Raw genomic sequence first — 15,219 nt, 5'->3', positions numbered from 1 at the left:
TTTTAATTTTTTCTTTTTGTTCTTTTTTATTTTTTTATTTTTATTTTTGTCTCAAAACCCAACCCAAAAAGGGGCCCCACATAGAATCGTTGGGGCCCCCAACGATCACATTTGTGACCGTTGGGGGCTCCCAACGACTCTATGGGACCCCCCTTTTGGCTCTTCTTTTGAGACCCATTGTCGGTGTATAAATAGGGGTGAACCCCTTTGTATTCTTCATGCTTGAGAGCTCTCTCTTTCAATAAAGAGTATTTATTTTTAGTTTTTGCCTTTCTCAAGGCTTGTTTATGTTGTCCCATAGTGGACTAGTCTATTATCTCTCTTGTGTATTGGATCATTGTCGGTCATTGTGAATGCTTTTAGCATTCTTTATTTTTTTGCATACTTCATTACATGGTATCAGAGTCATTCGGTCCTTAAAGGAAGAAGCGTGAAATTTATCTTCACATTCTTTGTTTCTTTTCCTCATACACTTTGGTGGCATCATGGAGTCAAAAATTGATCTATCCTTCAAGCTCAATGAAAAGAACTATATGATGTGGGCATCGGCAATGAAAAACAACCTCAAAGGTAAGAAACTTTGGGGTTATGTAATGGGTTTTATTCTGGAACCTCAATTGGAGCTCACCAAAATTGAAAGAGATAAAAAAAAGGCTCTTGAGGGATATGCTCGCCTCAAAGCCATTGAAGACCACCAAAGGTAGAAGATTGGGAGAGCAATCACGCCAAAATTCTTGCTTGGTTCGTGAACAATGTTGAACTCAAGGTATGTGCTAATATAGCTAAAATTTCGCTGAGCCAATGAGGCTTGGTTCTTTATGAAGGGTACATGTACCCAAAAAGATCTTGCAAGAGCATATTTTTTGTAAGAAAAAACTAGAACCACCAAACAAGGTGATTCAAGTATACAAGATTACTATAGTGCATTAAACCAACTATGGGATGAGTTGGCTCTTTTAGAGCCAAAATGGGTAGTTATAGAGGATGTTGAATTAAGGCAAAAACAAATGGAACATGATTGATTGTTCCAATTTTTGTTTGGGCTACGTCCCCCGAATTCGAGCAAGTGAGGTCATCACTCCTCCATAAATCTATTTTTTCACCAATAGAAGACGTCATTGTCGAAATCACACAAGAGGAAACTAGGCTTGGCATGAGTAGGAACATTGATGAAGTGCTTGTCGTATCCAAACCCGATAACAATGTCAAAACCTATAAACCACCCCATTTTGGAAAACATGAAAACAATAGTGGTGGAAGAAACACTTGGTCATCATTGCTATGAGTCCGGTCACATTAAACTGGCTTGCCCAAAGCTAAATGGAATATTCAAGCCTAAGGTGGTGTCCCTTGAAGAATCTACCACCAAAGAAGATGAAGGCAAGAGTGGCGACCTCAAAGAAACACTTGGTGCTCTACAACAAATTCTCAAAGCTAGTTCCTTCATATCGGGTGCGGCCATTGCGTCTACATCATCACTCGGTACGTATTCTTGGATTTTAGACTCCGAAGCATCCTTTCATATGATCCCACATGAAAATGCATTAACTGATGTATGCACCAATTTAAAAAGTTCATTGTTTCTATAGCCGATGGAACTTTTTTAAAAATCACAAGTATTGGAACACTTAACTCTAAAAATTCTCAAAACCTGTTTGTTCCAAAAGTAAGAGTAGTTTCAAAGTTAAATTTGAAACTTTTTTCTGTTTTCCAAATTGCCGACCATGGATGTGAAATATCATTCTCATCTAATGGTTGCTTTGTGCAGGATCTCCAATCCGGAAAGCGGATTGGGCAAGGCCATAGGAACGGAAACCTCTACTATATGGATCATCTAAACCTTTCTACAAACTTTTTTTGTACTTGTGTCCAAGATAAAAGCATTGAAACTTGGCATAAAAGACTTGGACATCCAAGTTATTCAAAAATGTATCTTTTTCCATTTAGAAACAAATTTTGTAAAGAAAAAGACATTAATTGCATTTTTGGAAAAAATGAAGTCTATTTCATTTTCAACTAGAACATTTCTTTCCACAGGACCTTTTGAATTGGTGCACTCGGATGTTTGGGGTCCATCTCCGGTCATGTCTAAAGGTGGTTACTCATACTATATCACTTTTATTGATGACTTTACTCGTTATGTTTGGATTTATTTCCTCAGTCATAAATAGAAAGTATTTTCCCTTTAAAGACTTTCATACGAAAATACAAAATCAATTTCAAAGTAATATATTCATTCTTAGATCCAATTCTGGTGGAGAATACTTGTCCAACGAATTTCAAAATTATTTAAAACAAAATAGAATTTGCCATCAAAGATCATGCCCTAGAACTCCACAACAAAATAGACTAGCGGAAAGAAAACATAGACATATTATGGAAACCGCTAGAACATTGCTTATTTCTAAAAATATTCCAAAAAAAAATTGGGTTGAAGTCATCTTAACTTCAACATACTTAATCAATTGAATGCCTTCTACTAAATTAAAGATTGTTTCTCCTTATGAAAAACTTTTTAAATTTTCTCCTGACTTCAATCGCCTTCGCATCTTTGGTTGTAAATGCTTTATTTTCTCACATAATAGAGATAAGTTGTCTCCAAAGGCAATTAAATGTGGCTACAGGGAAAATAAAAAAGGCTATAGTGTTTTGATTTCAAGAATAACAAACTATATGTTTCAAAAGACGTGACTTTTTTGGAAGATAAAAATGGATTTGAAAAGTTAGATAAACCAAATGAAATTGACTACATGTTACATGATCTTATAGATGATATATTTGATGATTCTATGAATCATCTTGAAATTATAGATGATACTTGTGATGTATCCAATATTAAAGTATCACCACATAATGGTGATACTAATGAAAATATTCATGTTTATACTCAAAGAGAACAAGAAAGGCCTATTAGTGCCTTGGAGAAATTTTCTCAACTTACCGAATCTTTGGAAAAAACCCCGTTAGGCGATCTTCTAGAGAATCTGTTCCACCCAATAGGTTTTTGTCATATGAGTCTCTTGCACCAAATTATCAGGCATGCCTAATAACCTTATACCCATATTATGAACTCACTCATTATAATCAAGCTAAAACTTTACCGCATTGGATTGAAGCAATGAAGATAGAATTAGATGCTCTAAAAAAGGTTAATACTTGGGAAATAGTCAAGCTTCCTCCACATAAAAACCTATTAGATGTCACTGGGTCTTTAAGGTTAAAACCAAAAGCGATGGATCCTTGAAAAGATATAAAGTCAGATTAGTAGCTAAGAGATATTCGCAAGAATATGGAATTGACTACGAGAAAACATTTGCCCCTGTAGCTAGAATGACAAGTGTTAGAACATTAATAGTTGTCGCATCAACCAAAAAATGGCCTATATATCAACTCGATTGAAAAATGTATTCCTAAATGAAAATCTAAATGAAGTATACATGGATCCACTGTCCGAAGATAATATTGGACAAAGTCAAACTCTTAAACTTTTAAAAGCCTTATATGATCTTAAACAAGCTCCCAAAGCTTGGTATAATCGATTTAGTGAAATCATGATTAAATTGGGATTTCGTTAATATTATACTGACACTGCTCTGTTTGTCAAAAACGCAGGTAATAGTATTGTTATCTTATTAATTTATGTTGATGACATGATTTTCACAGAAAATGATTAAATTAGTATTATTAATGTTTAAAATATGTTACAAGATAGTTTTGACATGTCTGGTTTAGGTTTCCTTAGATATTTTCTCGACATTGAAATTGCATATTCTCTCCGAGGATATATATTGTCACAGATGAAGATTGTCGCAGATATATGTACTAAATATGAAATTTCAGATGATAAAAATGTGGAGACTCCAAAAGTAATTAACGCAAAATTAGGGTTGAAGTAGGGGTGGCAATCGGGTCGGGTTGGTAGGTCGACCCAGTGGGTTGGTGGGTCAGCATACCTCAACCCGAACCCGACCCATTTATTAAACGGGTCGGTTGTGGCAAACACAAACCCGACCCGTTTATTAAACGGGTAACCTACCACAACCCGCCAACCCATTTAATAAACGGGTTGGGTCGGGTAAACGGGTTGGCGGGTTGACGGGTCGGGTTGGCGGGTTGACCCGCCCGCCTAACCCGTTTATTAAACGGGTCAGCCGGGTTGGCATACCCCTAACACGAACCCGACCCGTTTAATAAACGGGTTAGGCGGGTCAACCCGTTTATTAAACGGGTTAGTTTAAGCCCAACCCGAACCTGCCTAAGAGGCAGGTTGCCAGGTCGTGTCAGGTTTTACCACCCCTAGGTTGAAGGATGGGGTTCTTCTAGAAGATCCCATACCCTACAGACAACTCATTGGATCTCTCACATATCTGACTATCACTAGACCAAACATCGCTCATGTTGTTCACTCTGCTAGCCAATTTCGTCATGCTCTTACTGTAATGAGATATGCGGAAAAACAAAGGGTGTTATAAGCACTTACAATGTCCACCAATGGACAAACAAAAGAGATGATACCCAAATCCACAAAGGGACAACACAACATAAAAATATAAATGTCTCTTATTAAAAAGAGAGAGAGCTCTCAAGAGTGAAGAATACAAGAGGGGGGCACCCCTATATATACAAAAAGAAAGGGAGTGAGGGGTGGCCTTATGGCCTAAAAAGAAGTGCCACAAAGGGGGCTCCATCGACTCAATGGTGGGGCCCCTTATGTGGGTAAAAAACTAAAAGAAAAAAGAAAAAAAGAAAGTGCAAAATAAATACAAAAAGGGAAAAATAACAAGTACCCTTATCGGGTACTTGTGAAATGACTAAAATACCCCTATTGGGTATATTAAACTATATATAAATATATATATATATATATATACAACAACAACAACAACAACTACGCCTTTATCCCAAAACAATTGGGGTCGGCGATATAAACCAAAAAAGAAAATCATTCTGGGTCTTCCACATGAATCCTTCTCCTCCAATCATTTCTATCTAATGTCATGTCCTCGGTGAGGTTCAAAGCATTCATATCCTTTCCTATCACCTCCATCCATGTCTTCCTAGGCCTACCCTGACCTCTTTTAACTAATATATTTTCCCATTTCTCCATCCTTCTAACTGGAGCATCATTAGGCCTTCGCCGAATATGTCCAAACCACCGTAAACGATTCTCTCTCATCTTATTTTCAATGGGTGCAACGCCTACCTTCTTTCGTATCTCCTCGTTCTGAATCTTATCTTTTATTGTATTTCCACACATCCATCTCAGCATACGCATCTCAGCTACACTCATTTTTTGAATATGATGTCTCTTGGCAGCCCAACATTTTGTACCATATAGTAAAGCGGGCCTAATAGTTGTCATATAAAACTTTTCCTTCAACCGCAATGGCATTCTACGATCGCACAACACTCCAGTTGCACTTTTCCATTTCATTCACCCAACCTTTATCCTATGATTTACATTTCCATCAATTTCTCCATACTTTTGAATGATAGATCCCAAATATTTGAAACAATCATGCACCGGTATTTCTTGCTCACCAAGTTTCACTACACTCCCATCACTACTTCGTTGCTTACTAAACCGACATTCCATATATTCAGTCTTACTCTTACTCAACTTAAAATCTCTTGCTTCCAATGTTTGTCTCCATAATTCTAACTTAGCATTAACCCCAGCTCTAGACTCATCAATCAAAACAATATCATCAGCAAACAACATACACCATGGCACATTTTCTTGAATTGATCTCGTAAGTTTATCCATCACTATAGCAAATATGGAAGGGCTTAAAGCAGATCCTTGATGTAACCCAACCGCTATAGAAAAATTGGTTGTCACCCCTCCACAAGTGCGGACATTGGTTACTACTCCTTCATACATATCTTTAATTATACTAATGTACTTGAGAGAAACACCTTTCTTCATCATTGTCCACCAGAGAACGTCCCTAGGTACTCTATCGTAAGCCTTCTCCAAATCAATAAAAAACCATATGCAAATCTTTGTTCCTCTCTCTATTTCTCTCAATAAGTTGTCTAAGAAGTTGTATAGCTTCCATAGTTGATCTTCCAAGCATAAAACCAAATTGATTCTCCGATATCATGACAACCTTCCTCAACCTAGACTCAATCTATATATATTACGTGTAATTTAACACCCTCCATCAAGCTTTACAGGGATATAACCGAAAGCTTGTTAAGGAGAAACATAAAACGAGGAACAGCAAGGGCTTTAGTGAAGAAGTCTGCCAACTGATACTCGGATGTGACGTAAGGTAGTACTATGGTTCATCTTAGGTATTTATCACGCACGTAATGGCAGTCCATCTCGATGTGCTTAGTACGCTCATGGAAGGTGTGATTGCTTGCGATATAGATTGTGCTTTTGTTGTCACAACACATCTTCGAAGGAGTAGAGATGACAATGCCCATATCACCGAGGAGACTTCTTAGCCATACAAGCTTCATGGTTGTAATGGTCATAGCATGATATTCCGCTTCTGTTGAGGACAATGATACTTTGTGTTGCTTTTTGCATCTCCAAGAAATCATAGTCATCTAAGAAAACACAAAAAACCGTAGTTGAGACTTTGTCATTGGGATTTTCTCCCCAATCAGCATCAGTATAAGCAACTAAATCAAGTAATGAAGAGGAGGAAAGAAAAACTCCCTTAGTTATGGTGTTTTTGATGTATCTGACGATCCTTAAGACTGCACTCATGCGCACGGTTGTAGGTGCATGTTGAAACTGACTGACTTAGTGGACAGCATGAGCTATGTCCGGCCGAGTGATGGATAAGTAGGTTAGAGACCCAACAAGTTGACGGTAGGGAGTAGGATCCTCGAGGAGTGTTCCATCTTCCAATCTTAACTTTGCATTGATGACTTCAAGGGTTTCTGTCTTCTTATCATCTAACATACAAGACTTGGAACAAATGTCAGCAACAAGCTTCATCTGAGAGAGAATGTACCCTCGAGGAGATTACGCTACTTCAATTCCTAAAAAATATCTTAAGAAACCAAGGTCAGACGTGTCAAAATTTTCTTTTAAAACTTTTTTAATATCATTAATGCCTTGCTCATCACTTCTAGTGATTATCATATCATCAACATAAAGTAGTAGAATAACTACTGAAGACCCTGCACTTTTCACAAACAAAGTAGTGTCAGTATAGCATGAACGAAAATTCAAACTTGTCATTGCATTGCTAAATCTATCATGCCAAGCCTTTGGGGTTTGCTTTAAACCATATAATGCCTTTTTAAGTTTGAGAATTTTATTTTTCTCAATACATACTCCTGGTGGAGGATCCATGTAATCCTCTTCATTTAATTCACCATTTAGAAATGCATTCTTAACATCTAATTGATAGATAGGCCATTTTTTAACTGACGTAATGACAATAAGAGTCCTAACCCTAGTCATCTTAGCTACGGGTGCGAAAGTTTCTTCATAGTCTATATCGTATTCTTGAGCGTATGCTTTTGCTACTAATCGGGCTTTATAGTGTTCTAATGAACCATCACTTTTAGTTTTAATTTTGAAGACCCATCTACATCCAATCGATCTCTTTCCAGTGGGTAATGAAGTTATTTCCCAAGTTTTTGCCTTTTCAAGGGCATTAAGTTCTAAGTTCATGGCTTCAACCCATTGGGGAACATTTTTGGCTTCATTATAGTGTGAAGGTTCATGAAATGAGTGTAACGCAATTAGACATGCTCTATACCTTGGAGTTAGAGACTCATAGGAAACAAACCTATTAGGAGGATTGGAGATTCGGCTGGATCTCCTTAAAGAGGTTTCTTCTATGTTGGAACCTTGAGAGTATTTTTCTAAGGCACTCATTTGAGCTTGTTGACCACGCCTAACATAGGTTTGGATTGGTCTATCACTTTCATTTTCAACATTGTTAAGAGAAATATCCTCAAGATCATCATTAGAGATTTCCTCTTCTTGAGGAGTCTCATCTTCGTGAGAGAGAAGGTCAAATAAGAAAGCATATTCGCTTTCATCAATATCTTTAGTTTTCTCAAAACCATTTTCATTTTCCAAGAAGGTTACATCTTTGGATACATAGAGTTTGTTATTTTTAAGGTCAAAACATCTAAAACCCTTTTGATTTTCTCTATATCCTAAGAAAATACATTCAATAGCTTTAGAGATAATTTGTCTCTTTTATGTGTAAGGACAAAACATTTACACCCAAAAATTCTTAATCTATTGAAATCGGGTGTTCTTTCAAATAGTTTTTCATATGGAGATGTATTTTGTAAGGATGAAGATATCATTCTATTTATCAAGTAAGTTGAGGTTAAGGTGGCTTCCGCCCAAAAAAATTTTAGAATTTCTTTGGAGATAAGAAGTGTCTGGTTTCTAAGATGTGTCTATGCTTTCTTTCGGCTAAACCATTTTGTTGAGGAGTCCTAGGACACGATCTTTGATGACAAATTTCATTCATTTCTAAATAATTTTGAAATGCATGTGATAGATACTTTCCACCCGAATCGGATCTAAGAGTAGAGATATTACTTGAAAATTGATTTTTGACTATCATATGAAATTTCTTGAAGAAGTCAAAGACTTCGGATTTTAAATTGAGAAAGTAGATCCACACATATCTAGTGTAGTCATCAATGAAAGTAATATAATAGGAGTATCCTCCTTTAGACATGACCGGAGAAGGGCCCCAAACGTCCAAATGGACTAACTCAAAAGGTCTTTTGGACAGAAAAGTTCGATTTGGAAAAGGAGTGGATTTCATTTTGCCAAAAATACAATTCTTGCAAACAAAATGTTTCTCATTGCAAAATTTCTTTCCAAAAGGAAATGAGTACATTTTTTAGAAACTTGGATATCAAGTCTTTGATGCCAAGTTTCAATATTTTTATCTTGGACATGGTTACAAAAAGAGTTAGTGGAAAGTTTCAAGTTGCTCATATAATAGAGATCTCCCCTCCTATGGCCTTGCCCAATCTGCTTCCTGGACCGGAGATCTTGTATAGAGCAATCCTTAGTTGAGAAGGAGATTTCACATCCATGATCACATATTTGAGCAACAGAGAGGAGATTTAAATTAAGTTGAGGTACCACTCTTACGTTTGGCACAAAGAAATCTTTGGAAAAATTTAAAGTTCCAAAAGTTTTTACTTGTAAAGATGTACCATCGGCAGTTGAAACATAGGAGTTTTTAGAGTTATTACACAAATCAGAAAGCCCATTTTCAAGAGGGGTCATATGAAAGGAAGCTCCAGAATCAAGGATCCAAGAAGACATACCTGGAGAGGAAGAAGTTATGGCGGCACCCGAGGTAGATGGTGTGGTGATTTGAGTAGAATTTGTAGTGCTTCCAATAGTTGAGCAAGAGAAAAAGACTCCTTCCCTTTGATAGTTTCCTCCTTCTTTTGAGTAGCTTCTTCAATGAAGGCAACATTATTTTTAGGTGCTTCATTCAACTTAGGGCAATTAGGTCTTATATGACCCGGTTCTTGGCAATGATGGCAAATGGCTTTTCTATAGTTGTCATTATAGTTATTTTGCCTCCCAAAGTGTGGAGGCTTATAGGCTTTCACATGGTTGTCGGGTTTCACGGCCAAATCGTCATCTTTTCCTTTAATCATGCCAATACGAGTTTCTTCTTGGCATATTTCGACTATGGCATCTTCCAAGGGAAGAGGCTTAGATCTATGAAGAAGGGAAGATCTAACTTGTTCATATTCGGGCCTAAGCCCATGTAAAAATTGGAAAAAGTGTTATTTTTCCATTTGTTCTCTTCTTAGTTCCATATCTACACTAGAAACCCACATTGGTTCTAGTAAAAATAGTTCATCCCATAAGGGTCCAAGAGTGCTAAAGTAATCCCTCACACTCATTTTTCCTTGCTTGATAGTCCGGATTTTTTCTTGGAGGAAGAATTGACGAGCAAGGTCTTTTTGAGTAAACATACCTTTCATAAAGAACCATGCTTCATTAGCCATCCGAAATTTAGCAATGTTGGCGCAAATTTTGAGCTTCACATTGTTCATGAACCAAGCAAGAATCTTGGCATGCTTACTTTCCCAATCTTCCACTTTAGATTGGTGATCTTCAATGGCCTTCATGCGAGCATTTCCTTCAAGAGCTTTTTCTTGATCAACATCCATCTTGGTGAGTTGTGGTTCTGGAATGGTACCCATAACGTATCCCAAAAGCGTTTTACCTTTGAGGTTGTTCTCCATGGCGGCGGCCCACATCATATAGTTGGAGTCATTAAGCTTGAAGGAGAGATCAATCTTTTGTTCCCCTTCCATTTAATCTCTCACAAGAAGACAAACAAAGAGAGATACACAATAAACAATATATAACTACTCAACTAGCTATATTAAGAATCAAGACATACACAAGGCTCTGATACCATGTAATGAGATATGCGAAAAAACAAATGGTGCTATAAGCACTTACAATGTCCACCAATGGACAAACAAAAGAGATGATACCCAAATCCACAAAGGGACAACACAACATAAAAATATAAATATCTCTTATTGAAAAGAGAGAGAGCTCTCAAGAGTGAAGAATACAAGAGGAGGGCACCCCTATATATACAAAAAGAAAGGGAGTGAGGGGTGGCCTTATGGCCTAAAAAGAAGTGCCACAAAGGGGGCTCCCCATGGAGTTGTTGGGAGCCCCCAACGGTCACAAATGTGACCGTTGGGGGCCCCATCGACTCAATGGCGGGGCCCCTTATGTGGGTAAAAAACTAAAAGAAAAAAGAAAGTGCAAAATAAATACAAAAAAGGGGAAAATAACAAGTACCCCTATCGGGTATTTGTGAAATGACTAAAATACCCCTATTGGGTATATTAAACTATATATATATAAATATATATATAGATTACATGTAATTTAACACCTACAACCATAGTGACAAACATTTTTATCGGCAATTTCTCGGTTTTAAAAAACTTGCGAGAAATTGAAAAATAATCATAAATCTCGCATTTTTTTGGCAAAATCTCAGCAATAAAAAATTTAATTAAAAAATATATAAAATGTTTTTATAAGAAAATATTAATAAATTTTATTTAAAAATAAAAATACACGATTTTTACGCAATGAATAGTCATTTAAAACGTAAATATCGTGTTTAAATCACGGTATTTATGTTTTTTCATAAATCTCGCGAGAAATTGCCGTTTTAAACTTTCAGGCAATTTCTCGCGATATTATCGCGAGATTTTCATAAATCTCGCGATATTTGTCACACTGCCTACAACTGTGCACATGAGTGTCGTGCTCCGAGTCGTTCGATACATCAAAAACACCATAACTAAAGGGTTATTTCTATCCTCATCTTCTTCTTTTGATTTACTTGCTTATATTGATGCAGATTTGAGAGGTAATAGAATCTCAACTACTGGCTTTTGTGTCTTTTTAGGAGATTTCTTAATTGCTTGGAGATGCAAGAAGCAACAGAAAGTCTCGCTATCCTCTACTGAAGTTGAATATCTGGCTATGGCAACTACTACAATGGAACTTGTTTGGCTTCGAAGCCTTCTCAAAGATATGAAGGTTGACATTACAGGTGCTTCAAAGCTATGTTGTGACAACAAAAGTGTCATTTACATTGTCAGTAATTACACCTTCCATAAGCGTACCAAACATATAGAGATGGACTGCCACTATGTTCGTGATGAGTACCTACGAGGAACAGTTACTCTGCCATATGTCACATCAGAATATCAGTTAGTGGATTTTTTCACTAAAGCTCTTCCTGCTCCCCACTTCAAGTTTCTTCTTGACAAACTTTTGGTCATCTCCCCATAAAGTTTGAGGGGGGAGTTAAAATATATGTAACTATACATATATATATATATATATATATATATATATATATTTGTCTATAAATATATATATATATATGTATATGTATAATACCCGATAGGGGTATTATCATCTTTTCACATAGTTGTTTTAGTAAACAACTATTTTCTTTTTATTTTAATTTTTTATTTTCGTTCTTTTTTATTTTTTTCTTTTTATTTTTGTCTCAAAACCCAACCCAATAAGGGGGCCCACATAGAGTCGTTGGGGGCTCCCAACGACTCTATGGGAGCCCCCTTTTTGGCTCTTCTTTTGAGACCCATTGTGGGTGTATAAATAGGGGTGAACCCCTTTGTATTCTTCATGCTTGAGAGCTCTCTCTTTCAATAAAGAGTATTTATTTTTAGTTTATGCCTTTCTCAGGGCTTGTTTATGTTGTCCCATAGTGAACTTGGCTATTATCTCTCTTATGTATTGGATCATTGTGAATGCTTTTAGCATTCTTTATTTTTCCGCATACTTCATTACACCCTCAGCAGAATGGAGTTGCAGAAAGAAAACACTGACATATCGTTGAATGTGCCATGAGTATGCTTCATGATAGTAACATTCCTATTAATCTTTGGACATAAGTCTTTCATACTGCAGTTCATGTGATTAACCGTCTGCCCATGAAAATTTTAGAAGACAAGTCCCCATATTTTACCTTTCTTGGAAAGCATCCAGACTATAATAGCTTGCGCACTTTTAGTTGTGTTTGTTATGTTCATATTGACAAGTCTTTGAGGAATAAATTTCAGAATAAAGCAATGAAGTACAAATTTGTTAGATATGCGGATGATTATAAGGGATACAGATGTTATGATCATGTAACCAAGCGTATCAAGATCTCCGGAAATGTTATCTTTGATGAACAGAACTTTGAGAGCATATTATTAGTTCAAGAGCAAAACTCATCTCGAAATGTTGAAGTTTATGATCCCTGGTTAAGTGCAGAATTGTTTGAGAGTCAAAAAGGATCTTGCCAATCCTTTTGTGAAGAATTGAATTCAAATGAATGATATCTCGAACCTTCGCATCCTTCTGAAAATGAAGTGCCTAGAGATTTTCAGAGATTTTTTGGTCAAGTTTATGTCAAAAGGGCAAGAGATAATGTCTCAAACAATGTTGTGCAGGATATGGGTCAACCTTCTTTGAGAAGATCAGAAAGGATACGTCACCCTATTAAGAAATGGGTCAGCTATGATAATTTTTCCATGGATTTTCAGTTATTCATGTCTCAAATAGAAAAGCATGATGAATCTGTCAACTTTCATCATGTTATTAAATCGCATAAATGGATAGAGGCTATGAATGAAGAAATGGAAGCTCTTCATGAATGTCAAACCTGGAAAATTGTTCTTATGCCAGAAAAGAAAAATGTTGTTGGGTGCAAATGGGTTTACAAGATTAAGTATAAACCTGATGGATGTATTGAAAGATATAAAGCAAGACTTGTGGCACGTGGTTTCACACAAGAGTATGGGCAAGACTATGATGAAACTTTTAATCTTGTTGTTAAAATGAGAAAAATACGGGTTGTTATATCTCTAACTGTTGATTATGGTTAGCAGTTAAGCCAGCTTGATGTTAAAAATACCTTCTTACATGGAGATTTGAAGGAGGAAGTTTTCATGGAACAACCACCTAGATATGTTGAAGGAGAACCTAAAAATTATGTTTGTAAATTGAAAAGAACTCTTTATGGATTAAAGCAATCCTTTCGTTCTTGGTTTGAGAGTTTTTCTCTCAAAATTCAAAACTATGGTTTTCGCAGATGCTCTCTTGATCATTCTCTCTTCATTTTCAAGGATAAGGTTGTCACTACTTTATTACTTATCTATGTTGATGACATTATTCTTACAGGAAGTTCTAACAGTCATATACAGATTGTGAAAGAATTATTGATGCAAAAATTCAAGATAAAAGATCTTGGTGATTTAAGATATTTTCTCGGGGTTGAAGTGGATAGAAGAGATGATGTTTTAACTCTTTCTCAACATAAATATACTTTTGATCTTTTGAGCAAAGCAGGTATGTCAAATTGTAAACCCCTAAGCACACCTTGTATTTTGCATCAAAAACTGAGTTTTAATTATGGAGATTTATATGATGATCCGACCAAATATCGGAGTATCGTTGGAATGCTTCAGTATCTTACTTTTACCAGACCAGACATTGTGTACTCTGTTAATCAAGTTTCTCAATTCATGCATGAACCAAGAATTGACCATGTTGAAGCCGTGGAAAGAATTTTAAGATTTTTGAAAGGAACTATTGGTGACGGTCTTCTTTATCAAAGAAATTGGATTGGCAATAAGGAACATGAGATTATCACTTATACCGATGCAGATTGGGTTGGGGATCCGGCTGAAAGGTGGTATGTTTCTGGGTATTGTATATTCATTGGAAAAAATTTGGTGTCATGGAGTAGCAGAAAGTAAAGAGCCATTGCTAGGTCCAGTACTGAAGCTGAATATAGATCTATGGCAGCTGGGACAGCTGAAGCTACGTAGGTCAGACATCTTCTTGCAGACCTTGGAGAAAGAATCTCACAATCATTTTTGTTATGTGATAATCAGAGTGCTATTAATATTGCTCATAATCCTATACAGCATGGTCGCACAAAGCATATTGAGATACATCAACATTTCATCAGACAGAAGGTTGAAAACAAAGATATTGAACCTCGTCACATTCGTAAAGAAAGCCAAGTTGCATATTTGTTCACCAAAGGCCTAACAAAGCATCAATTTTGGTTCTTGAAGAACAAGTTGTCCATGGTTCATGACCATGCACAACTTGAGGGGGGGGTGATAAAATGTCTTCTTAACGTCAGCGGATCTGGATCTGATCCAAATTCGTGCGTCTATTCATATTGAGAATGGGTTTCTTTATGTAATGGCAATCCTGTAAATTAATTGTATTTTAAACCTATTGTATTTCATATATGAGATTAGGGCTAGGCATCTTTTTGGATGGCTGGCGATTTTTTTTCACTGTGCATCTCCCTCTCTCTTTCTCTTTCCCTCTTCCAGCTGAAATGCATCTGTGGTGTTCCATACGAATCTGATATACCTTTTCTTACAGGTTGGATAGTGGATGAATGTAACAGAAAATCATGTAACAAACAACAAAAAGCATGGCATCAGATCTGTATTATGGCTAAATTGGACGGCCTGGAATACAATCTGGAAATATGACAATTAAATCATAGAGCTATGTGTCTACTGTTGCATGCTGAATGTTTCTACGCCAAGAAACAAAAAAGGATGGATAATTGCCAGAGGTGAATAAAATCAGTAAGAAAGCATCATCGTCAACCCTCATTGAGCTCAATGAAACCCAGTGAAAGTGAAGAACGCAAGAAGGTAGTT

This window comes from Nuphar pumila, chromosome 2 (assembly GCF_984573655.1).
Source record: "Nuphar pumila chromosome 2, dmNupPumi1.hap1.1, whole genome shotgun sequence".
Taxonomy (NCBI): domain Eukaryota; kingdom Viridiplantae; phylum Streptophyta; class Magnoliopsida; order Nymphaeales; family Nymphaeaceae; genus Nuphar; species Nuphar pumila.
The sequence above is the reverse complement of the archived record's forward strand: the minus strand, read 5'-3'. Positions refer to the sequence as shown.